General features: G+C 46.7%; 1 pseudogene; it reads right to left on the minus strand.

Annotated features, from left to right (window-relative positions):
• Positions 1-15,268: 15,268 nt before the first annotated feature.
• LOC144799758 (uncharacterized) lies at positions 15,269-16,144 on the minus strand (annotated as a pseudogene).
• Positions 16,145-27,973: the final 11,829 nt, after the last annotated feature.

The raw sequence follows: 27,973 nt of genomic DNA on the forward strand, positions 1-27,973 counted from the left end.
AACTTGCACATCCATGGGGAGAGTAAATAAAGTGCAGAGGAGCTGTTGCCTATATTAAGAAGAGCCAGCTTTAAAGGGGCACTTTTTGAATGTAAAAAAATAAAGAAAACTGGAGCATCATCAAACAAGAAGCATTATGCATGCCTGTTGTTGATGATCTTTAGAGAAGCAAGGCTGTACTAACTAAGAGGTTTAACATGATTTCCATGGAGGTCGGCCTGTGCTGAAATTCAGCATCCCAAATTAAATCCTTCAACAGATTGTGTGTAGGCCACCGTGCATGTGTGCCCCAGTACCGATCTGGATGCTTTTACTGAAAGCTTGCAGTATAGTGCTTCAAACGCGCATCTCCCCTGCCCCTACCCTCCCAAATTAAAGCAAAGTTTGGATTTAGTGAAGCTGACAATCAACAAGCAGCGAGCTCTGTCGGGAGCTGCACCCTGATGGCAATTTAATGAAGCGTTTCGGCTGGTTAATATGTTGGGAAAAGCTATAAATCTATCACTGTGTAAGCGCTTCGTCATGATCACAAATGTCACGCAATGTCACATTTTCTTAATTTATTCCTGGCAACAACTTGATGAGTTTGACATATAAATGACAGTACTATAAGAGTGCATAGCTTTTGAAAGCAATCACTCCCTCCATTTCTTAGTTGTAATAAGGCCTGGTAGATGGTACAGCAGTTCCCTATTCCAACAAGCATCTCTCCCCATTCCACAGCAGGTTAAGTAAGCAATATTTGTGTAAATAGAGGCTCAAGAATTGCCTGAAACTATCAACAATCAACTACATAACAGGAATAAGTGGATTATAAATTAACAGAGTGCCCGGTTGCCTTGAGGTTAGCCACCTACAATTGGATAATTTTTTAATGCACCCCTCCAAGTTCCCTCTTCGGTCCAATGCATTCAAAAGGAAGTCTATGCAGAGCGCACGCCTCCGTGTCAGTACACCTTTAACACCTATTGACAAAGCCAATAGTACTGGCTTGTTGTACGGGTAGTGTTACTTGCTGAATTATATACCGACGACCTCAAGGACTCCAAGAAGACCTGCCGCACCCTCAAGAAAACCTGGCTCCTCGACCGGACCAGCGACAACATGACCGCCCTCAAACACGCTACCCGCAAGCACCACCAGCTCATCTGCACAACCAAGAAGAAATCCCTGAAGGAAAGACTGGACAACAACGCCCACAACAGCAAAGAGCTCTTCACTATCGTCAAGGAGTTCTCCAACCCCAGCACCGGCACCAACAACATCACTCCGTCACAAGACCTCTGCGACTCCCTCGCCTCGTTCTTCCACCGCAAGATCGCCGACATCCACAACAGCTTTGGCGCCCCACCCACGCACCCAACTGTCGAACCAACGCCCCCCCACCGCCACCCTTCGCACCTGGACCACGGTGACCACCGAAGACACAGCCCGCACGATGAACACCATCCACTCCGGATCACCGACCGACCCCTGCCCACACCACGTCTTCAACAAGGCCGACTCCACCATCGCACCCCAACTCCGGAACATCATCAACGCCTCCTTCAACACCGCCACCTTCCCGGAGAGCTGGAAGCACGCCGAGATCAGCGCCCTCCTGAAGAAACCTACAGCGGACCCCACCGATCTCAAAAACGTCCGCCCCATCTCGCTCCTCCCTTTTCCTGCTAAAGTCATCGAGAAGATCGTCAACAGACAGCTGACCGCCTTCCTCGAGACGAACGGATCCCTCGACCCCTCGCAGTCCGGCTTCAGAGCCAACCACAGCACCGAGACCGCCCTCATCGCAGCCACCGACGACATCCGGACCCTGCTCGACAAGGGGGAAACAGTGGCCCTCATCCTCCTGGACCTCTCCGCTGCGTTCGACACGGTCTGCCACCGCACCCTAGTCCAGCGCCTCAGCAACATCGGTATCCAAGAGAAGGCACTGGAGTGGATCATCTCGTTCCTCGCCGGAAGAACACAAAGAGTCCGCCTCCCCCCGTTTCGCTCCGAGGCCACCGAAGTCATCTGCGGCGTCCCGCAATGATCTTCACTCAGCCCCACCCTCTTCAACATCTACATGAAACCTCTCGCAGCCATCGCACGCCAGCACAACCTCAACATCATCTCTTACGCCGACGACACCCAGCTGATCCTCTCCCTCACCAGAGACCCCGACACCGCCAGAACCTGCCTACACGAAGGGATGAAAGACGTCGCTGAGTGGATGAAGGACAGCCGCCTGAAACTGAACTCGGACAAGACGGAAGTCCTCATCCTGGGATCTTCGCCCTCCGCCTGGGACGACTCCTGGTGGCCCCCAGCCCTGGGCACCGCACCCAAGCCAACCGACCACTCACGCAACCTGGGCTTCATCCTGGACCCCTCCCTCTCGATGACCAGACAAGTCAACCCCGTCTCCTCATCGTGCTTCAACACCCTGCGTATGCTTCGCAAGATCTTCCGCTGGATCCCGACCGAGACCAGGAAGACTGTCACCCAGGCACTCGTCACCAGCCGACTGGACTACGGAAACGCCCTCTACGCCGGAACCACAGCCAAGCTACAGAAAAGACTCCATCGCATCCAGAACGCCTCCGCCCGACTCATCCTGGATGTCCCCCGACGCAGCCACATCTCCAGCCACCTGAGGAACCTGCACTGGCTCCCCGTCGACAAAAGGATCGCGTTCCGGCTCCTCACCCACGCACACAAGTCTCTCCACGACCTGGGCCCCAAGTACCTCAACGACCGCCTGACCTTCTACACGCCCACCCGCCAGCTACGGTCCACCAGCCTCGCCCTCGCAGCCGTACCACGCATCCGAAGAGCCACCGCCGGAGGAAGATCCTTCTCTTACCTGGCTGCCAAGACTTGGAACTCCCTCCCCATCCACCTTCGGCTGACCCAGGACCATCTCGCCTTCAGGAAACAACTCAAGACCTGGCTGTTCGAGCAGTAGCATACCCCTCCCCCCAAGCGCCTTGAGACCCTCCCGGGTGAGCAGTGCGCTATACAAATGGCATGATTGATTGATTGATGACAGGAGTTCCAAATTCAAATAAACAAGAGAAATCCAACATTTAGTGGGAAAAGAGAGTGATCAATGGATATTGAAGCACTCAGTGTTTGTGAAAATACCCCTCACACACCAAAAGGCCCCTTGGTGTCATGCTTCATCATCGGGGTCTTCGCACCCCTCTATCGGGATGCGGCGTGCTGCGACCGACGACTACGAGGGAGCACTTACAATGTTGGCTATGTGTGGTGTACAGTGTGTGGGTGGGTTGTGTTACAAGTGAGTAGGGAGTGTGGTGAAAAGTTTTAAAAAGTACCTGGCACTAGAGCGGGAAAGAAAAAAGTTTTATTCTGTGCTCTGGCTGGTACCGTTAAAAAGAAAGTGCAGGGCGAGGTCAACCTGTTGTATTAATGAACAGGACCTCCGATGTGCTTATGTGTCGACATGTTTCGGAGACAAGCTCCTTCTTCAGGACAGGGGCACAAACTCCCTTCCCTACTCACGTCTTTTGCTACGTAAAACTGTGTATTTACAGAAAAGTGAATTTTACTTTGAATAGGCTAAGTGTGCCTACAGCGGTCTGCTACAAGCACAATGACTTGTGAAGCTTGGTTGTGGGCTTCATGAGCAAAATAGGAACGTCGGGGTGCTGCTCCAATGGCAATATAGTCAGGACGCTCTGATCACCGCCTTACCCCGTCCGCTGCTCCGCTGGGAGTTCCAAATTGCCAGTCGGACGGCAACCTGAGAAGCTAAGCATAGATTTTCAGCTTAGGTGCTTTTAAGCCAGACCCTGAATTACATTGGTCACACCCCTTTGCGAGACCCCCTAGTTTTTCCATCCCACTTAAAGCCCTATATGTGTGTGTATGTATATATATATATATATATATATATATATATCTATATATATTATATATATATTTCACAAAATCCCTGGTCTCCAAGGAAAAAACGGGCCGCACTCCTCGCAGGTTGCATCAAGTTCGTTATTTTTTTTCAGTTCTTCATTAAAGCATCATTTTCCAGGCTAACAAGAGATGAAAAAGACTCCTACGCTTTTCGGCATTGCCAAATGCCTTGCTCACGGTAAATTTTCTCTGTTTGTTCTCACTTTTTAAAACTTTTCAAATTAGATTAACTCTCTACGCCCATTAGGCCATCCGGCATTCTGGGACATGTAGTTTACTCATGTTAAAACCTCTTCCTCTGTAAACATTGTTTTACTGAAAACGTGGGCTGGAACTTATCCTGTTTAACTACCTCATTTTATCAAAGCAGTATAGATATATAACTTTAACACAACAGTTATCACATGATTAGAACGTTCAATATTTACATGTGCTTCAGTCTTTCACGATTCTGTGTTTTGGTATACACAAATTTATATGTAGCTTCAGAGCATTGTTCTTTAAGATTAGTTCATATTTACAATGTCTCTGCTCCCAGTTTGAATCGGATTTCATTTTGTACTTATAAACAATATGTTATGTGACCTCACACGTTCTTTACATGGCTGATTGCGTCTTTCTTGAACAGTTCAGCATTTGCTTTATTTACATACATTCCAATTATTGCGTGTTCCAATACACGTTCACTGCCTTGAAGTTTTCCATCGATTTAATTAGAGAATTGCATTGTTTGCATCAACTTCAATCTTTGACCATTCTATGAATCGACGCACATAATCCACTCCGATAAATGCATATATTGATATATGATCAATGTTTTGTTTTAAGTCACTCATTTCTCTTTACCTCCGATTTTTATATTTGCTTTGTTGGTTCCACAAGGTTTTTGTTGGGGCCCATTTGTTTTGTTGCACATCTGTGTGTTTTTACTTGTTTTTTCTGTTGTCTTTCTTTCATCCATGATTTGACCTATTAATTAATGGACTTCACAAATGTATGTATAATTCCTCAGATTGATTTAATCCGAACGGAGTCATACTTCGCGTGTTGAGGATGTGCCTAAATTCTTAGACAGTGTTTTCTCCCTGTTTCCCCCTCTTGCATGCGGGGAAATTGTTTCTATTCCATAAAACTTCAGACATTTCCAATCACTATTGTGGGTGGTCACCATGTGCCTCGCTACTGCGTTGCTGCTGTCCTTATTTGTTTTGGCACGTACGTGCTCCAAGATTCATTTTTTCAATTCACATGTAGTACTCCCTACATTCCCGAATATGCCCAGCGTATCAAGCCTTTTTACACTTTGATACAACCAACTTTTTCCAAATTGTGCTGGCTGCCTGAACATTCAGCCATCGTGCAATTTTTGCAGGCTGATCTTCTAGAATGTAAATTCTTGTTGACTCTTGGTAACCACACCAACCTGGTGATAAGAATCGTACCAGGGGCGGTGGGTTTCACGTACCTCACTTTTAATGAGGGTGACACAGTCTCTATCGCTTGCAAGTCACACTTCTACACTTCGGCTGAGTTGCGGTTTTCCACTGTGGAAAACGTTTTCACAGCAGTGCAAATGGCGATTCTTAAGGAACGTGCACTGTCGCAGTGAAAGCGCATTTTGGTTGTTACTCCTTATCCTGCCTTGTAAGCAGTGACGAAAGACAGTGTACCAAATTCTAAAGCTGTGCACCCGCGGTGGATACAATGGGCGACGTCCTTGACCTCCCCGGATGTCACGTTCATTTTTGATTCCTCTTTGCAGACTCAGGAGTTCTTGCAGTAGGAATTTGTGCATCCTGCTCCTCTGACAATGCGCACACTTGAGGATTTCCGTTGTATCATATAGACTGACAGGAGCGCGCCAACGGCTACGGATTCAAAGCACGTGTATTCTTCGGCCTGCACAATTGTGGTTGGTACTATGGTGGATGGTGAATTCAAGTCCGATGTCGTGCATACATAGACATTAGGGGACTGTACCGCCCAGTTGGCAGAGCTTCATGCTCTGATGCTTGCAAAATACGTACTTGCACTTGGTTTCCTCGCTACTTGGTGCATTTATAAAGCACCTTGTGCCTAAATGAAGCATAGGGACGCTTTAAAATGTAGGTCTGGTGTAATAGGGATAAGTACAAGGAAAGCAGGGAGCTCACCAGGTAACAACCGAATGAATGTTTGTGTAAGGAGACTTTCTTCATTAAGAGGCCTCATTACGAAATAATATAAACGCGGATAAACATCCAGAGAGGATGTGTCCTTGTAAAGACAACTGGTGCCTGTGTAAAGCGCTCTAAAAACTGCCCTGAATCATAGAATGTTGTTAAGCCAATGCCGAGACTCGATGGCGAGGATGTGGTGTAATGGCCAGAGCCGCTGACTTTGGCGCTGGGGAACCAGGTTCATTTATCTGCATCGGCCCTACATTGTGCGATTCTGGGAAAATCCCTTCATCTCCCTGTGCCTACTATAAACAAAAGCGTTCTCATGTAACGCAGTCCATTATCCTTCTGTTGAGTTACCGCTATGAAAACGAGCATTGGCAAAACTTAAAGGGTCTCGCCTTTTGCAAGAACTATTGGCTTTGCCAATGTGATTTAGCCATGTTGTTGCCCCAGCTTGGCTGCTGTTCGGCATGGCTAAAAGTTTGTGGCGTAGACGAATGTAGCATGGACTAGAGTGGAGTGACGTAGAATGGAGTAGAGTTGTGTAGATTCTCGCGGAGTGACAAAGAGTGGAGTGTAGTGGCGTTGAGTGTAGTGGTGTGTCGTAGAGTGTCATACAGTGGAGTGTTGTTGAATGGAGTGGAGTGATGTAGAGAGGGATAGAGTTGCGTAGAGTGGAGGGCAGTAGAGTGGACAAGTGTAGAGTGGAAGGGCAAAGAGTGGAGTAGAGTGTCGTTGAATGGAGGGGCATAGCGTGGAGGTGTGTAAAGTGAAGCAGAGTGTTGTAGCGTGGAGCAGCATAGAGTGGGGTAGAGTCTCCTAGAGTGGAGTAGTGTGGTGTGGCATAGAGCAACGTGTTGTAGAGTGGAGTGTCGTAGAGTGGCATGGAGTGTTGTGCGGTGGAAGGTCGTAGTTGAGTAGAGTGGCATGAGTGGAGTAGAGTGGAATAGATTGGAGTGGCATAGAGTGGAATAAAGTGTCATAGAGTGGAGGGGCATAGAGTGAAGTGACATATAGTGTCGTACAGTGGAGAAAAGTGGAGTGGCATAGCGTATCCTGGGGTAAAGTGTCAGAGTGGAGTGGCATAGCGTGGAGTGGCATATAGTAGTGTATAGTGCATTAGAGTGTGATAGAGTGGAGTGGTGCAGAATAGCATAGAGTGTTGTACAGTGGTACTGAGTGTCGTGGAGTGGCTTAGAGTATCATAGAGTGGCCTAGAGTCACAGAGTAGAGTAGAGAGGAGTAGAGTGTCGTAAAACAAAGTGTTGTAGGATGGAGTGTCATAGAAAGTGGTGGCGTAGAGTGTCATAGAGTGGAGTGGAGTGGAGTATATTGGAATGGATTGGAGTGTCGTTGAGTGTAGTGTCATGGAGTGGTGTGGAGTGTCGTAGAGTGGAGTGGAGTAGTGGAGTGGAGTAGAGTGGAGTGGCATACAGTGGAGTGGTATACAGTGGAGTGGCATACAGTGGAGTGGCATACAGTTGATTAGCGTAGAGTAGAGTGTTTTGGAGTGGTGTAGAGTTGTGGAGTGGCATAGATGGACGTAGGGCGGAGTGGCATTGCATAGATGTGAATAGAGTGTCATAAAGTAGTGGAGTAGGGTGACAGAGTGGAGTTGAAACTCAAGATCTGGCTCTTCAATAGAGACGTAGCACCCAGTTACCCCCAGGGGTGATAGTGCTGCGCTCTACAAATACTGTCTGATTGATGCGTAAGTGGTGGGCTAAATGATGAGGCAAGTTGGACTTAATTATGCAGCAAGAAAAGGCAAATTATGTGGCATAACGCAGCACATTTTCTATAGTATTACTTCATTATTTTGTCATTTTTACACTTGTTAACATTGTCTGGGCATTGGTTGCACCTCATTAGTATAAATTTAACACCTAATATGTTAAATGTGAAATATTCCCAAAAGAAGGAACCCATTTCAGCTCCATCAGGCTGCACAGCCCCACCACAATTCGAATCCAATGAATCAATTTAATTTTTAGTTTTCAACTGTTTTCTCCTTAGTTTCACCTTGCTTGTCATCCATTATATCTTGACTTGTGTTCAATCCATTTTATCCAAATAACGCTTATTGTCAAGTTTCAGAAAGACACAGGAGTATAAGGTAGGTTTTACACGCCATGACTTTAATCCATCACCCAATGCATTTCGGGAAATGCATTTCGGGAAATACATTTCCCTTCGTCAGGGGCATCATGGCCTGCTAACAAGTCTGTTCTATTAAAAAATTCAGCCAGTTCATCCTTTCAGTCTCGGCGTACAAAGACGCTCAAACCTCCTTCTTGTGCGAGATGAAAAATGTGAAATATTGCAATAAGCATCAGAAAGGTGACCAGTCAAGCTTTGCAAAGGGTCTTCCAATGCACAACAACACATCTCGCTGCATTTTTAGTATCTGCTGAACCATTTGAGCTAGAAACAACTTTTTTTGGGTTAAAATCTGAAGATTATGCAGCAGATAATGGATTAAGTGGCAAATGCGGCAAGTCTATATTTTTGGGAAGAACGCTGTAGTTGCACAATCGTATAATTCCATTGGCCCTAAATATATGTAGAGCTAGGTATGGAAACCTATACTTACCTTTTGATACTTTGTCCTCCGATATTGTGTTCATGATATTTAGTGCCATCGAGATTCCTACCCTGACATTCCGTGTGTACACTGTGTTTGTGCAAACTGCCCACACCTCATTTTTAAAGATCACATCCTCTCCTTTTTGGAAAGTGATGACCATGCAACTTAACACTACCGAATATTCTCTAGCTCTTCTATTAACCCCCCCAGAAATCTGCATGAACTCACATATTCTCTTTAATATTCCCCATTAAGGCTCACACCTGACTTCAATTACTTTAATCTGCCACAAAGAAACTAAAGTGAATGCATGAACTGGCTTGCACAAGACTAATCCAGATAACCATCAATAACTAATAACGTGTAATATCCACTAATCTGGGATCCTGGAACAGAGTGCTGCCTGGCATAACGCGCTTCAACACCTCATTGGTGTACTAAGCATGATATTAATGCAATTGCAATACAGTACAATAAAATGCACCTGGTACCTACATTCTGGCACGTGCCTGCTGCCATGACTGAGCTTCATAAGGGAGCCAGTCCGTAGGCCTGTTCTTCTTACTGACTACCTGCCTGTTATGGTCTATGGCCCCCAGATGGCTTAAAGTATCTTGCTGTAATTTGTGAATAATACATTTTGACATAAGTACAGAAAACTGCTTTCCCTAGCAGACTTTGAAAACTGCAGCAACAAAATCATTTTTTAATATCGGGGATTTATTCCACTTAATGTAAGCAGCACTCCGTCTTAACATTTCTAGCTGTCAGAATTATTTTCTTCCAACTACACCTTTTTTTAATCATAAACTTCATGTTAACCTTGGCTCTAATGAATGAACAACACCAAACGTGTCACTGTCTGTCTAACTGGTGGCCCAAATGAATAATGGCCTTAGTCCAAACGAGTGACGTTCTGGTCACAAAATCGCTTTTCTTGCTTTGTCAACAATTGAGGAGCGAGAATGGAGCTGAGAGAGGAATCAAATGGGAGGACGGAGAAGTGTGAGAAAGAAGGACGAGGTCAAAGAGAAGAGGGGTAGTAAGAGACAAATGTGGAAGGCAGTTAAAGGGAAGAAAAGCGGGGAAGACATAAGGACTAGGCAAAAACGAATGAGAGGTTAGGAGAAAGAAAGAGAGGTGTGATTGGACAAAAGAGAGGGAAAGACGAAAAGAGGAGGGGAAAGAAGGAAAGCAGGAATGAGAAGGGACTGAGAAGATGTGTGTGAAGAATGGAAAGAAAAAATATAGGAGAAAGGAGCAATGAAAGGAGGAAGACAACATGAAATGGGACATGTGGGAAAGGGAATGAGAGGTAAAAGGGGGAGGGTGAGAGGGAGAAACAGTAGGAGAGAAAGAAGATACAAAATATAGGGGGGAGAGAGGTGGTAGTTCTGCTGAGATGGCCAGACATAAGAATGAAAGAGAAACATAAGGGTGAATAAAGTGGTAACAGGAACGATACCGAGAGTGGGGGGGGGGGGGGGGATGATGTCTAAACACAGTCCCAGTTGTTGGCAGTCCAGCAGTCTTGAGCCTTAATTCAGAGGTGGGTGGCAACAGGAACTCCTCCGATTCCTAGAGGAAGTGCTACATCAGAAGAGAACCACCAGTGCAATTTACTTCATCGTAGGGCTAGTATGGTGAGAAAAATAACACTGGTGGAGCCTTCTTCAACTCTAGCACTCCTCCAGACAGCTGCATGGGACAAGCAAGGCGCGAGCCTTCTCTGGCTCACCTTTTAAAGCACTTGAGTCTCAAGGTGCACTCAATACAAGGACAAGAATCCTTTGAAAGGAATAGTGCACTTGTGTAAATGTCAGTGTTCACCACAGCAGGTAGGCACAGGAGAATGCTATGCAAGCTTATTTTAGCCAGGTCGTGGTTTTTGTTTGTCACTCAATGTCTTTACTTGTCCAAATTCTTTCACCAGCACAGGGCACGGGGTAAACAGTGGGCAATTTTGGAGCTTTTTTTTATTTACATCTGGAGTTAACAACCCCAAGCTCTGTGGAGAAACAGGCTAGCGCACTGACAGTCAGAAGTGTATAAAAGTGTATGTGTGTGGAGGGGGGGTACTTATTTTTCAGGCTGCTCCCTTGCACATGCACTCTTGTACATTTTGCTTTACGTTCCATGTAACACTGCCGGACAGAAATTGTTAGAAGGCAAAGAGATAATAATACAGTTACTGCCGGCAGTCCCACATCTGACATGGGACACTTTGGGTTGTTTGCTGTTACAGAATTGTATTCCGGTGTTTCCCAATAAATGCTTACATTGAATGATACGGAGACTGTAGCTCCAAAAAAAAACAAGCGTGCGCCTCGCACGGCAGCAGGAGGAGGAGGGCTGCGCGATTCTCTTGCGGGAGCGTGCAGCATGGCGTGATGATTGTGACTATATGGTGACACCATATGGTGCTGCACTCTCACACAAGGGAATCTCCAGATGTGCACGCGTTGCCATTGCAAGCAATGCAACGCATGCACGGTTTTGCCCCCAAAGCTGTGTCGATGGCTAAAGGTCTCTCTCTTACGCAGCGCATGCGCCATGAGTAGGCGAGACTTGAAAATAAGGGTTAACAGATCTTTTCTCGCTCCGCCAGGTTGGTATAAACTGCGGCCGATATCACCCCCTGGCAGTGTCCCACGACTCCCGAAGAATCTCGACCCACAGACCATTCGCTCATGGGGCTATATGTATAACACCTTTTTTGAAAGGATAAATCAAAACAGCCAATTAGCCTATGCTTGGACCCGCGGGTAACTAAAAACACAGTACCTTTTGTGAATAATTGTAGAAGTTATATATACAATAAACATGCCCTTCCCCCTTTGACTCACTTTTGGCCAGTAGAGACCTCCAAGATCCTGCTGTACCTCTGTCCGCCCCAGTACTTCGGGGTCGTATCTTTGCCAATCCCATGGCTGAAAATGTTCTGAGAGTAGGCACAACTCGAAATGTAGACGATGACCTAGGATTGGAGAATTTTTTGCAACGCAACCACTCTTAATACGCTGTGAGAAATTCCGATGTGCTTATTAGCTGTGTCGTCACGCGTGCCTCTGAGGTGCAGAGACAGTATCTGTCTGACCCATCTTACTATATGGCTGACAGGTGGGCTTCTGAGTGGACGTGATCCCAGTTTGAAGTTAGCCTCTGTTTCTGCCAGAAGCCTACCCGTAGGTTGACCTTAAAATCCTAATCGGCTAGCATAATTTTCGCAGTCAGCATATTAACGAGTGGTGTGCGCGAGCGCTGGAAACCAAACACCCTCCTATACAGATCACTTCCTGTTTTTCCTCTTGGAGTGGGAGACTTTTGGCACATGCGCCAGATGTAAGGCAGCGCGCGCATGTTAGTGCGCCCTACTTTAAATACAAACAATTGCAATGCAATAGAACTCGCATTTACGCAAGTCCTATTGAATTTGAAATGGGAGTGCAGGCGGGCTAAAAGGCACGAATGGGAGGGGGCAGAAAAATGAGACTGCGGGATGGGGCATGGGTGGGAGGACACAGGGAAAAAAATAGTGGTTTGAGTAAAGGGGCCAGAAGCCCTGGAAGGATACAAATGACTGACATGGCTGTCATGGGGGGGGACTAACAAACTTAAAACCAATCGGAAGGTAGCATTTATAACCTAAACCAATGAAGAAGGTGGGCAGAGCTTCCATGAAGCTCCCACACTATAGAATATACTGCATGCATTCGCGCTGCAATGCTAGGGGAGACCTAAAAAGCACTGCCTGTACCTGCACTAAGTCACAAAAAGAAATTGCACATGCCCAAGACCAGACAATGAATGCAGAACTCGGGCAGGTTTTATAAGTACAGGAGGCAGTGTTCATTTAAGAATATTTTAAGATATTGGCACAATTAAGGTGAAAACTTTACATGTCCCTGTAGCCAGGTCCACCTCTGCCTCTTTATCGCACGTTTAAGTTTGTTTAAACATTTCAGTTTTACAAATGCTGTGATTCTCCTATGCCACAGTCTCCGGTGACCAGATCAGCCTAAAAACAGCTGACTCTTTGGTCACAGTATTATGTTTAGGCCTACTTATGTTGCGTGATAAAAGCATGCACAAGTTGTCACTGCAACCAAAAATAACTCCACATACTGAGTACCTAAAATAACACAACTCCGCGCTCTAATCAGTGCAATGTAATGAGTTTGATACAGCATAGCATGGCTGTATCAAACTCATTACATTGTTCTCACTAGAGTGCTAAGTTGCATTACTTTAGGCACTCAGTATGTGGAGTTATTTTTGGTTGAGGTGACACGTTGAACTTCGGCCTCAGGCACTCAACAGTGCAAACAAGCAAGTGCAGAAAGGGCTGCTGGCCTCTAAACAGCCAGGCCCTATTATATACTAGGGACTTATAGGTAAGTTTAATACTCCTACTCTATCATCTACTAGGGATGTATAGGGTAGGTCATGCCAAATGTAAGTGCACCCTTTTATATAGTTTACCCTAATGTAGTCCCCATTACATACTAGGGACTTATAGGTAGGTTCAATACACCTACCCTATAATCTACTAGGGCTTTATAGGGTAGGTCATGCAAATGTAAGTGCACCCGTTTATATAGCTTACACTAATGCATGTGTGTTTTCACTTGAGCTTTCAACTTAACACTGGGTCTGGTTAGGCGGAGCCTTTAAGACTTATTGGGCTTTATAGAAGTCCTTCTATTCCACTAGGGCCAGGATGGGTGAGGGGGCAGTCCAGTGAGTGAGAGTAAAGGAAGCGCCTGATATATTTTATTTTATTCTTTGAATACAGTATGAATATACAAGCAAGTGTTTAGGTATTTTACAGAGTACTTTAAGGGAAAAAACGCAATGTCTGATTATGGGTCAGGCGAAGGTGCTGCAGAGGAATTCTTCACTTCAGATAGCGAGCTATATTTGGATGCAACATCTACATCGCAGGCCAACTCCATGCTAGAGCCACCCAAGAAATTAGCAAAAAAAGTGGTTTGTGAAGTACAGACCAGAATGGGAACTTTTACACCGCAACATCCGCAAGAAGTCAGATGTGTACAAGGCCAGGTGCAACCCCTGCAATAAAGACTTTTCCATTGCCCATGGAGGAAAGCGTGATATCAAAACCCATAAGGCTCAGCACAGCCTAAGAAAAATACCTCCGGCATGTCGAAGATGGCCACAATTTCATCTTACTTGCAACCAACCTTCCAGCCACAAGTATCCAAAGTAAGTCATTGCTTGCTTCATCATAATGTGACATAGGTTTTATGTAATTCTTGTACACTCTTCTAGCTCTGTCACAAAGACTCCCAAACTGAATAGGCGAGCCATCTAACAATTTTCTGTTACTTTCTTTAAATGTGCAGCAGTGTTTACCAAGTCAGATTACTTTTACCGCGCTTTTCTCGCTCTATTTATATTAAGAGCACATCATAATTGCTTTTGGGTTACCAGCTGACACTTTAGTTTAAATTTGCAGTTCTAAGCCCCATTGGGCCACTGTTTTCTTCACCAATGGAGATTTTCTTTGCATGCTTATACCTTTGTGTATTTTGTTTTTTACATTTTAGGTCACAGCTGCAGAGGTGATTCGTGTGTACCATGCTGTGAAGCATCACATCTCCTACCGCTCCCTGGATTGTGGCATCAAACTAAGCAAAGTAATGTATCCCGACTCATCCATAGCGATGAAAGCCATCATATGGCCGCACAAAGGCATAGTGCATCACTGTGAATGTGCCTGCACATCTATCGTTGCAGCGACCACAAGAAGACTTAAAAGATGGATATTTTTCCGTTTGCAGTGACGCCTCAAACAAAGGTAACATTAAACTCTACCCACTTTAGTTGCAGCACTTTAATTTCACCTCCGGCGTGGCCTACACTCTGCTGGATTTCTACGAGGATGCAGCATAGACTGCTACAGCTATTGCACAGCAGATAACAACAAAATTAAATTACCATGGTTTGAAAATGGAGAATGTTGCGGCATACTGTGGGGACAATGCAAGTGTCTACTTTGGATGACATCATTCTGTGTTCCAGCTTTTGAAGGGAGCAAATGGAGACATTCTGCCTGAAAACTGTTCTGCCCATATCCTGCATAACTGTGCTAAACAAGCTATTAATGGACTTTCAATAGATGTAGAATCCTTTGTTCTAAAAGTCCACAGCCATTTCTCTTCCTCCGCAAAGCGTACAGCGGAGTTCAAAGGGTTTTTCGCTTTTGTGGACCTAGAGTGGCAGCCTTTGTTTCGGCATGTCCCAACACATGGCTCACATTGTTCCTAGTCACTGTGCGACTGTTGAAGTGCTGGGCAGCACTAAAATCCTTTTTCCTTTCCCTTGGGCACGAAAAAACGACCAGAGTAATATGGGATTTTCTAGGACTTGAAAGTGGGGAGGCCGCTATGTCACTTATTTAGATTTGTACTTATGTTTGTTGTCTATTTACTCACATACTATTGCACAACTTAATTTGTAGTGTCAGTAAAACTTGCAATTTGTCCCGAATTATTGTCCTAAATTTTGACCCTCAGTCCAGAATTTTTGTTCTGAAATTTGACCCTTTGTCCTGAATTTCTACACTCCCCGCCCTGAATTCACACCCATGTCAGTTGGTCACCCTAATTGTAGCACCCACCTCACTGGAGACTGGGTGCACTGAAGCCTCTCCCTCACCCACGCCTGGGGGCACTGAGGCAGCTACCTCATTGTGGTCTGGGGACACTGAAGCAGCTATTTCACTAGGGGCTTGGGGATCTGGAAATACCATTTCTCTAGGATCTCGGGCACTGAACCATCAACCTGACTGGGGCCTGGCACGACTTTGGCGTCTACTTGACTAGGGCCTGGGATCTTTGAAGCATCTACTTCATAGGTGATGGAATTATTAAATCACCTATGCCCACAGGGCCTAGATACAATCAGGGGTGAGGTCCCAGGTATACTCCCTGCAGATGGGATAGCGTGGCTCAGCGTACCTATCCATGCATCCTTTTCCTGGCTTCCACTCGTCACTTGGGTAGAAGATTTTGGAGTTTCAGTTTTGCCTCTTTTGGAAGGTTTGGGGTTTGCGTATTCACCCTCGGCTGAAGGTTTCCTAGCGTCTCCCTTACCCATGGACTGGTGCCTCTGCATTTTTTTCTCAGACTGAACGGAGACTACCGGAGTGCCCCTCGTTACTCGAATTCTAGTTCTGGGGGTGCTGCCATATTCCAGAGAGGGTGTCAAAGCGATATTCTTACTCCGAATGGTAGGCCTCGAATTGCTGGTCTCCCCGTCAGCAAGGGGCTTTGGGGTGCTCCTCGTAACCCGAGGTGAGGGTGTTTTCCCCTCCATCAGCTAAATTTCTTGTAGTGCTATGTAAACCTCAAGTTATACAGTCTGAGATGCGGGTCACCTCCTAAACAGGACTGTTGACATTATTTTCGACTTGCTAACTTTGTGCTCCGCGGGAAAACAGATTCGTCCACCTATGCGCTATTTCCGGACCACATGACAACCATTCCCACGGTTGAACATATACTGGAAGTCGTATGAGAGTGTCAGAAGCTCTCTATCTGTAAGGTGACCCAGGATTGGAGCATTGTCGGAACCTCAGCCAATCCAACTTGGCAGCACATAATTCGAATGTGCTTATTGGCTTTAAAGAATGCGCGTGCTCCTGATGTTAATATAGACTACTCTGCTAGATGGTGGGTATTGCATTTTCAAGCGGTTTAAAGCCCAGTAGCTGATAGTTGCAGGTAGGTGAATGTGGGATGGACCAGCCCTAAAATTTCAGTTGGACAGTAACAAACTTGCTTGCAAACTCCTCTGTGACATTCTCTCTTCCCTGTTCTTGAGCTCTCTTAATTCCTACATTGCCTCGTGTAGTATTAGACACAGATGCATTTCACTTTGGTTTTCTCCACTGGCTAATGCTTGGATTAACTCAACAGTTCTCATCATATGGGCAAAAGTCCAGTTTGTTAGCGGCGGATATACATCTGGGCATGCAGTCATTTAACTGTCTCATGGCTAAGCCCCACCATACCTCCTTGATGAATATACGATGCTGGTTGTGTGTTTGGTGATCCGTTCCCGCAGCAGCTTTGATGAGGCAGAACTGCGGTTCCGGGATCTGTGTTGCAGGTGTTCAATTTTAGCAGTTGAGGCTTCTCAGGGCAGACATAGACGTGCATGTTTCGGCATGTGAAGCTTCCTGGCTGAATTTGAAGCTGGTGTTTGGCTGATCAAGGCTTCTGCATCATCGGCGACACCCGCTGTTCTTGTGAGGCATGTGTATAAGAAACAATTCCCAACAGGTATCAATTTAAGACAGTTCAAGGATGTATGCATGCAGCATTACATAAGAAAGAGAAAAGGAGGCTCATGTGGTTTAAGAGCTTGTAATTCACCAATTCAAAAAAGGGCGTTTCACTTGGGAATACAGTTAGGCAGCACTGTACAGAGGGAATCATGTGACAACCCGAGGGCACTTGGTGAGTAGTGATATATACAATTGGTGAAAGGTGAGGATGCAAGTGCTGAACGTGAACAGCGTGAACGGCGCGAGGTGACAAAGAAATATACAGGGTTGGCTCAACAAGACGCAGTTTTAGTCACTTTAGTCATGGTTACAACATTTTTCAGGAGCCAAAAACGTTAGATGCGCCATAGAGTTGCGCTGTGATGTTGACGGCGTTTCGATCCCCGTGAGTCGGGATCGTCTTCAGGACTGGGTTGTCGGGTTCGAGAAGTGCTTATGGTTATAAGGCGGGCTGCTGGGTGGTCCAAGAGGGTGGCCCGAATTGCAGTGAGTACCGTCTGTGTTATGGCACTCCGATGGCCACGTAGATCCTGGGTCCATGGGCGGGGGTAGTAGATGAAAGTTCTGTGCCGTGCACTGCTCTCCTTCACTGCGAGCCTGCTGACCATATCGAGCCTTCGTTGCCCTTAGCCGCTTTGATTCATTCAGGCGCTGTCCTTTCCAACCAGCCCCGTCTTTGTTTCACTCTTTCCAGAACTTTCATCTACTACCCCCGCCCATGCTAATCCAGGGATCATCCAAAAAGGATTTCACTGGTTCCAGTACTCATTCGCGCACATGTGCAGCACATCCACCACGCATACACTTAAGTGTCAGCACAAGGGCCTGGGTCTTGCATTAAATTTAACTTTACTCAAGTGGGGTTAGTAGACCACCATCTCCTCTGACACAGAAAAACGGTGTGACCAAGACTAATGATTCACAAAATTCCACCTTATGTGACTAACCCAGTTAGTTTGCCCATATCTTCATCAGCTGCCTAAGTAGGTATATATACAATTGCTGTTGATGCCCTGACTTAGGAACATATCCATTGACAGGGGAATCCCCTTTTTTGTACAATTCATAAAGCATGATTGGCCAGTATCTTGCATTCAATAAAATAATATTAAGTGAGTTTCTAATCACGATGATGGTTGATCATTTTACATGATTGTAAGAAAATAGTACATAATAAATATTACTTTTGTTATAAAATACCAATCTTTGTGTGTTCTGATTTTCTGGGATTCACAGCAGGACTGTCCTGCATTTAAGAAACCTCTGGCAGGGTTGTTTAACTCCTAAAACAACTCATCATAGGTGCATTGCTCAGTGGCGGGTGTGAGCCATCTCCCAGTTTCACTTTTCTTCAAAAAGATCACTAATACTTTTGGGGGCTTTGGTACTCTAATGGACGTTGCCAAAATAATTTGGCACTAACACAGCATAGTGCCAAACGTGGGGCATTCCTCTGATAGCCTTGTAGCTTTAACATTTTAATACGGAAAATAAGTTTTGCTATCCACAGTGCTAATCTAGAACCAAATAAACCTTTTATTGAGTTTTTGTAAGCAATTGCTGCATAGACAGAAGAGGAACCAGAAACTGTGAACAAACCTAAAAATGTTCCATCTACCCTTACCGCACATTTAACTGCAAGGGGATTCCTATTAATGGTGATGTAAAGGAGGTAGGAGGGCAGGGCTCTTCAGTAAATATGGTGAAATAGATCTTCAAGTGTGCTGAGATCTACAAACGTTTATTGGAATACTGATCACTTACTAAGAACCTACTGTATAGTAGCAATACCCGCAGAGGTAAGTTACAAAAGAAATTCCAGAAACTAAAGATTGTTACGGGAATGCATCAATTACTTGCCAATAATTGCATTACTCTTAGTCAGATTCCCTCACTTCTATTCATTACACGAGGAATCCCTGCCTCACCAGACACCCATACCATGTGATATACCATTTTGTATATATAGCCCGACCCCCTCCAATCTCCTGTAATACCACATAATGCGTAATCATACCAAATGGTTGGCCTGGACTACCAGGGAGGGATGTAATGAATAGAAGTGAGGGAGTGGGACTCAGAGTAATGCAATTACTGGTAAGTAATTGATGCATTACCTCCTCGTCCCTCCCTCGCTTCCCTTCATTACACAAACAAGATGTACAAAGCCAAACAGGTACAAAAACAGGTTTATTAGAAAAAAAACAGCCAACAAGGAAGCACCACTATTCCGGAACCATAGCAGAAAGAACCTTGGAACTAAAAACCTCAGAAGGGTCAACATCATGGCCAATCCGGTAATGAGAGGCAAAAGTTATAGAGGAAGCCCAGGTGGTAGCTCGGTAAATCTCAGAAATGGAAGCCCCCTGGATCTCAGCACAGGAAGCCACCATGGCAGAGTGGAACAACTCTGTACCCCCAAGGGAGAAAGGTGCCCAGCAGACTTGTAAGCCAGAGAAATCAGAGACCGAACCCACCGACTCAAGGACGAATTGGAAGGACTCAACCTCCAAATTCACAGATCCAAAATTCACAAAAAGAGAATTAGAAAGACGAAAGGAAGCAACATGTTCCAAGTAGATCAGGAGAGCCCTCCTGACATCCAACGAGTGCAGCCTCACCTCAGATTCCGAGGAAGGAGAATCAAAAAAGGAAGGCAGGATCAATTCCTGGTCCCGATCGAACTGAGAATCCACCTTAGGATGAAAGGAAAATCCCAGTCATAAAAGGATCCTGTCATCAAAAACCTTACAAAAGGGATGCTTGAAAGACAAAGAACCCAGTTCACTTAAATGGCGAGCAGAAGAAATTGCCACCAAAAAGGTCTTAAAAGACAAGAAACATAAATCCACAGAAACCAGAGGCTCAAAAGGAGACAACCTCAAGGCCTCCAAAACCAAAGACAGATTCCCAAGCCCGAAAGTGCTTCCGAGGGGCAAGGAGAACAGTACGCAACCCTTTGAAAAGCTGTCCATTCAGACCATCAGGATCAGAGAGATTGTCCCAAGGACTCCAGAAAGCCTTAATTGCAGTCCACTGAAGACTAAGGGAGGAAAGCTTCAACCCCAACGAAGCCCAATCCTGGAGAAATAACATCACCTCAAACAAGGTAGAGTAAGCAGGATCCAACCCCTTACTACGACACCAGTGCCTCAAGTAAGGTTTGTTGGTAGATGAGCGTCTAGCCGCCTGCAGAGTCGAGGTTAACCCTGCCTGAACCCCTTATGCAGCAGTCCTAAGCATTCAACCTCCAGGCTTCCAAGCGCCTCTGGGACAGAACATCCTGCTGTAACACAGGGAACATCAAAGGCGAGGGAGTCAGGGGAAGTAACCACTCCAACTCCGACCTCAGTTCCACCAGGAGAGGAAACCAAGAGGCCCGTGGCCAAACTGGGGCAATCGGGACCACCGACGCCCCCAAAGACCAGGCCCGCAGAAGGAACTGGAGAAGCAGCGTAAAGGGAGGGAATGGATACAGAAGACCCAGAGGCCATGGGCAGGAGAGAGCGTCCACAGCTCAAGCCAAACTCTCCCAACTCCGGGAGCAAAATCTGGACACCTTGGCACTGCCCACACTCGCAAAAAGGTCTACCACCACTGGAACAACCCAGCACACTGTCTGCTTCACAAACCACTCCGGACGGAGGCAGAAATCCACTGATTGGATGGCTCTGCTGAGAATGTCCGCCAGAGAACTGGACATCACCTGAATATGAATCATCGAGATCGCCAACAGACGGGACTCTGCCCAACAGAACATCTTCTCCGCCACCGAAGCCTAGAAGGGGACCTGGTCTCCTCCTGCCTCTTCACATAAGCCATGGTTGTGATGATGTGTGTTCTTATCAGGACAACCAAACCCCTCAGCAACCACGAGAAGGCCCTCTAAACCAAACAAACAGCCTCCAACTCCCTCCAATTTGAAGACCTTCTGCTCTGCGAGTCGGACCAGGAGCACCTAGTTCGATCAACCACCATCTAGACCCCCTACCCCGATAGACTGGCGTCTGTGGTGACCACTAAAGGTGCAGGAGGGGAGAGAGACACCTCCAGCAGCAGATAACCCCCAAAACAGTGACCATACCAGATCCACCCTGATGTGAGGGGGCACCGGAATCGGAGAAGAGAGGGGGAGACGGGAAGAATGCAAGAAAGACTAGGAAGGAGGATGATTCCAAAAACGATGGGAGTGGGAAGACGAAGAAGTCTTCCCCTTGTAGGGCAGAGCATGCTTTCGATCTTTGAAAGCTTTGGTGATCCATGTTGTCCAGTTGCTCACCGAACAGCATTTTACCCTCAAATGGAATTTTAAGGAGAGAAGACTTTTCAGAGAAATCTGCCTTCCAGTCTCAGATCCACAGATTCCTCCGTGCCAGAATCATGGAGCCAGAAGCCATGTGAGAATATTTAAGGACATCCGAAGAGATGTCAGCCAATAATTTTGCCTGTCGCTTCATTTGCACCAGTAAGCCAGAGCAATCAGTCTCTTCCTAAATAGCTGTGGCCAGTTTCTCAAAGTCCAAAACCAAGGATTGTGCAGCATAAGTTTAGTAAATACCTGCCTTCAAAGTCAAATTCTCTGCAGGGAAAGCCTTTTACTGAGCCCAATCAACTTTCTTGTCTGTAGCATCTGCAGGGGAACAATCCTCTGGCCTACATGGGATCCACCATAACAGAGTGAGGAAGAGAGTCCTCCCCCTCCTTCAGAGAGTACAGCTTCTGCAAAAAGCATGGAACCGAAGACCGTTCCAGGTCACGCCATTCACCAGCTATCAAGTCTTTAATGCGACCATGAAATGGCACAGCAAAACAGGGGGTTTTACATACTGGGGAAAAATGCCCTCTGTCCCCTCAGAAGAAGAAAAAGGCGAAAATCCCAAGTTCTCCCGGATACGTTGAAGAATATCCGGAACCTCCTCTCTATGTACAAATTTCCCTGTAGAGGTAGAAGGACGACTACATTCAGAAGCCGAGGAGACATCCAAGGGTGAATCAACCGGACCCACGCAGAACGAGAGACCCTGCTTTTGGACGGAACACTTGACTCCAGAGCATGAGCCACAGCAGCCTCAATCATAGCCTACGCCTCAGAAGCCGAGAGTAGGGCACGAGAGTAGGGCACAAGAATCCACTGGACCTATTCCGCACGAGCAGGAATGGGCTCATCATCGTCAGAAGAAGAGGACAGCACATACTTGCGCTTGGATGCACGTTTCCATACCATAATGACATCCAACCAAAAAACCCAGCAGGGAGACACCTAGATATAGGTAAAACTCCTTACACAAAGGACCAACCAAAACACTAGGCATAAACTGGGAGGAAAGCCCAGTCTCCAATAATAATGTGCCAGAATGAGTGAAAAGAAAAAAGAAATCACAAAATAACACGAAGGCTAGTGAAAATGATTTTCAAAAAAGACCTTTTTCGAGGCTCTTACTGTCAACAGGATCTCAGAAACAGCCAGCGGAGGAGCTGCTTCCTCATCCGCCCTTCAACCTGGAAGGACAGCTCCAGCCACGCCAAGCCGGTGACTCTTGTCAACCGGATCCAGCCTGTTCTGCTGCCAAGAGCGTACCGCGACTCGAGGCACGGCGAAGAAAGGCACCTTGTTTCTCAGGCCGGCCCGCCATACCCAAACAACCATGCATCCCTCGCAAAAGTTGTGTAAAAGCTTCAATCCAAACATCATCGTTCAGGTTACCAGAAGAAGAGAAGCCCAGAAACGACCTCAGCACTGCAAACGGCCGGCGTGTGGTACCCACGCCCCACATCAGGTGAGACAAAGAAAAAACAGTAGGTTGAAAGGTGGTGGGGGCTATATATACAAATGTTATATCACGTGGTATGGGTGTCTGGTGAGGAAGGGATGCCTCGTATGTGTAAAGAAGAGAAGCGAGAGAGGGACGACGAGTTAATGTGATTTTCCTAGGATATAAACTGTCAAATAAGGGAAAAGTTGTGTTAGAGTTCTTGGAAAGATGTTGAATACTGGAACTACCAGCACCCTCATGAAACTGTGGGCATGAATGTATTCCCAATTTTAGTCGGACATACCTTTTACACTCAAATCAATGCAGCACCACACCTGCAAACAAGAGATTAAAAAAATTTGTAATTTAGTTTTTCCTACTCAAGCTGGGTTCTCCTATATATTACACAACAAAGATTAAACTACACCCCATGCCTATAAACCACATTGATCTAATTGTGAAGATTCTCACTGCAGTGCGGACTCCAGTCAGGAAAGAAAGAGGTAAGAAATGTATAGTCTCTCCAAAACCCACTCTGGAAGCCACAATCAAAGCTGCAATATAAAATCCCAGCACTCCACATTTTACATGGGTACATAGGGCTGCAAGGCAAGGTCAGACACAGTGTGTGAATATGTACCATACTGAAAGCACTGATATTCAGTGGTCTGTCATACTTTTTTAGGTCTCGGGTAGCGTAGACTGCGTACATGCGCAGTCTCGCTGGCGAGATTTTATGTTTTTGGGTATCTTGCACTAGCGAGGTTTAAGCCCCGCCCCTCTTTTCCATTAGCTGGCGTCACCGTTTATGATAAACGGTTGCTAGCCATTGGAAAAGAGCTTCCAGTGATGTACACTTTTCTCTTTGTCGGACGGCCCACTTGGACTGGCTCGTCCGACTTACGTCTGCTGTAAAAGGTTCCTAATCTTTATGGCCATGGCCCCATCAAGATTAGAAACCTTTTACAGCAGAAGTAAGTCGGACGAGCCCGTCCAAGTGGGCCGCCTCGCCCCAAAAACGCACACATTGTCTTATTTCTGAAATGTTACATCTAGAGGAGCGTCACACTCCTAACTAAGCCTATCGCAAGGGAAGCCTATTGCAAGAGTCGCGCTTTTATCGTATCCTTTCCTTCCAAAATGGCATCCTCTGCACCGACATCTGGTTCCACAGCCTCTCCGGCGGCAGTTCCAGCAGCAACTGCACCTGGTGTACTGAACGGACCAGTGGTGCGGGTACTCCCTGTGGTGTTGGCTTCAATCGTTGACGGCTACGAGAGACGGAACGAGGGAGCTGCCCGCTTGATAGGGACTTTATTAGGTGAGGAGCCTGGAAAAGTGATGTCTGCCACACTCATGTAGCCACTGGGAGTATGGGTCCGTAACAATTTACCGATGTGGCCATGTTTAAGTCAGGCACGTGAAACACACTTAATTGATGACAATCGGAGGATATTTCATAGCCGTGTATTTACGTTTTTAGAATGCGCATGTGTTGCATTTCAGTGATTTTAACGTGCCGGTCATGTGACTGCCACTTATTGCCGATTGTGTGACATTTCACAACGTCTGTGGGAGGGGTGTTGCTCGTCAGAGTGCCTTAAACCCTAATGTTCTTATTTATCTTGTATTTTATTTATAAAGTTTTATATAGCGCATAACATAAAGCAAAGATTTTACTCAAAAGCAGTCTCTCAGTTTTGAGTTTGTATAGTGCATCCGTCAACTTCACCTCAAGTTTCTGTCGATTTGGACCAATTTCCTCTGACATTCGGTCTCTCTCGTGCCAGGCACTGTACATAATAGCAGAGAAAGAATGCGGTCGGTACCTGTTTGTGTTTTGTGCTTTACATTACAGGCCGGGTCTTGAGTCAAGGAGACTGCGCGATGCTAAGCAGCGACGGCAAGTGCATGCCCAAGGAGCTCCCTGGAAATGGCAGCGTGCCTTCCCTTGTTTTGATGTCTAAGCGGTGGGTTTGCTCAGAGCAATATGCCTGTTCGACAGAGTCCACTCTAATTGCCAGGCCATATTCTGCATCGTTGGAAAGGGATTACCACAAGGAAAGATAACGGACAGTGTGCGTTTTTATGTTATGCAAATATTGAGAGGAAATTAAAATGGGTGCCTCCTGCCTTGCCGTGCTGTAAAAAAGACCTCGGCGTTGTAACAGCAAGAGCTTGTTTTTATAATTCGCTAAAACCACACTGAAGTATTTGAGGACGCCGCAGTCGAGATTAAACTTGGAACTGGTATAAACTAGAACACTCCCGTCATTTGCATGTTACAGATAGGCACGCGCCATGCGACCTTTGCTTGAGTTTGAACCTCGGAACCGAATGAACACACACCTTGTAGAACACCATAACGCCCAGTGCTTAATTTTAGCCGGTGGCTAGAGACACTCATTTTTGTAGACCGGGGCATTTTTTATCGTCAGACTTTGGCTGGTCTCAGCTGGAAAGGCAGAAAAGGATGAAGAGAAAGATATGCAAAAAGTGACAAAGGGAGGAACATTGGCAAAAATACTGCACGATTAAGATAAAGAGACAGGAAGTGTAGGGTGGTGGAAAAAAAGGCTTGAGGTTGAATCAACTTTATCGGCAACCCCGGCATTTGGCAGCAACACGCCTCTAAGAAAACGTTGAACCTCTGCACTTTTTGTTAGACTAATTCCATGCTAATTTGTTCCTGCATTTTTAGGTCTCGCCTACGACGAACGCGCTGAAAGCGCTTTCTCGCAAGCGAGAACTATAGCCGTCGTCTCAGCAGTCTGAGACCGACGAAGGGAGACAAGACCTGGCAGCGCGCAGCGTTTCCCCATAGGATAACGTTGTGCGCGCGGCCAGGTCTTGTCTGCACGGCATTGCATTGCAGTCCGGATCGCGTCGCGCGCTTCTCTGGTATGCAGGGGAGTCTGCATACCAGTGCGCGGCGCTGATAAACAGGCAAGAGGCGCGTGTCGGAATCCGACTCTGCCAGGCTGCACGCGCTTTGCGGCACGGCATTTACTCTCGCTTTTCAGAGGACTTCCTTGACGCACTTCGTCCTACTTAGGGAACGGGGCTGTAATTGAGTAACAGACACTTACCCACACTGACTCCCGGAGGTGAAAGGCACCAGCAGCACTTTACCTGCACGTAAATTAATTGCAACTTACTACAGTATCCAAATATTACCTTGTTCATACTTGCACAGATAGGTTACGATCGGAGGGGGAGGGGGACAGGGGACTTGAAAATAGACCTCTATTTTTCATTACAGTGAAGCGCCTAAAAGTCCACGAAGCGATTTACTTCTGGCCTTTATTTACATGACATAGTTTGCGTTATTTACATGCCGAATATTTTCAATGTTCATTTGGTGCGCAGACTCTCTGAGCCAAGCCCGGCTTTTCAACGCTTGGCTCTGGCTCCCTCTATTAACTTGTCGACCCGGCCACCTCTGATGTTAAACCGTTTACACCCCCCGACCCCCTCCCACTTCCATCCCCCACTTCACCTCGGAATCCAGTGTGGTATGCTCTCAAAGGTAGAATCCTGCCTGCAACCCTCTGCTCCTCCACCCTCCCTGCTCCCCCAGCAGTGTGCATGTTCAGTGCCAGTCTGCAACGCTCTTCCCCCACCGGCATGCACGTTCGGTGCCAGCCTGCAGCCCTCTATCCCACAGCAGCGTGGAAGCTCATTGGCAGCCTGCAACCCTCTCCGCCCCCCACACCCAGCAGTGTGCACGTTCAGTGCCAGGCTGCAGCCCACTGCCCCCAGCTGTGTGCACTTTCAGTGCTACCCGCAGCCCTCTGCCCCCAGCAAACTGCACCCTCAGTGCCAGCCTGCAGCCCTCCTTCCCCAGTGGTGTGCACGTGCCATGCCGTGACAGCCCGCAGCCCTCTGCCCCCTCTACTCCAGTGGTGTGCACGCTCCGTGCTGCCCGCAGTCCTTTGACTCCTCAGTGGTAGCCTGCAGCCTCTGCCCCCCGCAGGGTGCATGCTCAGTGGCAGCCTGTAGCCTCTGCCCCCCCCGCGGTGCACGCTTAGTCGCAGGCCTCTGCTGCCCTCCCCCGCCCCAGAGGTGTGCATGCTCACTCAAGTCCGCAGCCCTCTGTCCCTTCCTCCCCCCCAGTGGTGTGCACGTTCAGTGCAACCCGGAGCCTCTTCTCCCACCCCCACCCAGTTGTGTGCACGCACCTGTGAACCCGCCTCACACCCCCCCTCTCCCCAGCAGTGCGCTGGTGTGCACACAGCCTTCTGCCCCCCTCCTCATCCCAGTGGTGTGCATCCTCATAGGCAGACCGAAGGCCTCCCCCCCCCCCCCCCGTGGTGTGCACGTTCAGTGCAGCCAGGAGCCCCTGACCCCTACCCCGCCCCAGTGGTGTGCACGCAGAGTGTCAGCCGGCAGCCTCCACCTTCTGGCAGTCGCAGACTATAGCGCATGGTGCGCGCGCTTCCTGGAGCAGCCTCTCTCTTGCTGCGCTCTCTAGGGCGTACACCCCGCCTTCCCAGACTATAATGTAAGGTTGGGCCTTGGGTCTAACAGGGTTTGTCCTGGAAGTTTGCCCTTCCAGTACGCACTACTAGACTACCTGCTTTATATTATAGCACCTATGCAAAGTTAAACAAGCATTTGCAATGCAATAGGTCTCGCAGTGACGCGGGTTTAAGCTATTGGCATTGTAAATTACAATGCCTTTTATTTATGTTTTTAAAAAGAAAAATAAAAGGCATTGTTATTTGCAATGCCAATAGCTCAAACTCACGTCAATGCGAGACCTATTGCATTGTAAATGCTTGTTATTTATGTTTGAACTTTGAGCTTTTGTATAGCATTGCACATAATGTGTGTTTTTTGCAGATTAAAAACAGATTCATGGCAGTTATCCAGCCAATAAATATTCATTAACTGTAAGAGCTTTGTAGCTGGATGTGTGCCAGGTTGAGGTAATATTTGCTTACATAATCACAAAATAAGGTAAGGCATGGTAAAAGTGAATAAAATGGCTTAGATTGGCAGGTGTACCCACCCCAGCACTCTAACACTATTCCTAGGACGGTATGTGTAAAGTTAATTCTGCACCTGAGATCAACCAAGTATGCTGCACATTTTATTCCCACGACACTGAAGTGAATTTCAAGGGGTGAAATGTTAGACATTGCTCAAAACGATGAACATTCCTTCAGACGATCTAAATGTTGTGATAATATATGGATGAATTGTAGCAGAAGTGAATTTCTTTTAATTACATGTC

The sequence above is a fragment of the Lissotriton helveticus genome, chromosome 12 (genome assembly GCF_964261635.1).
Source record: "Lissotriton helveticus chromosome 12, aLisHel1.1, whole genome shotgun sequence".
Lineage (NCBI taxonomy): Eukaryota > Metazoa > Chordata > Amphibia > Caudata > Salamandridae > Lissotriton > Lissotriton helveticus.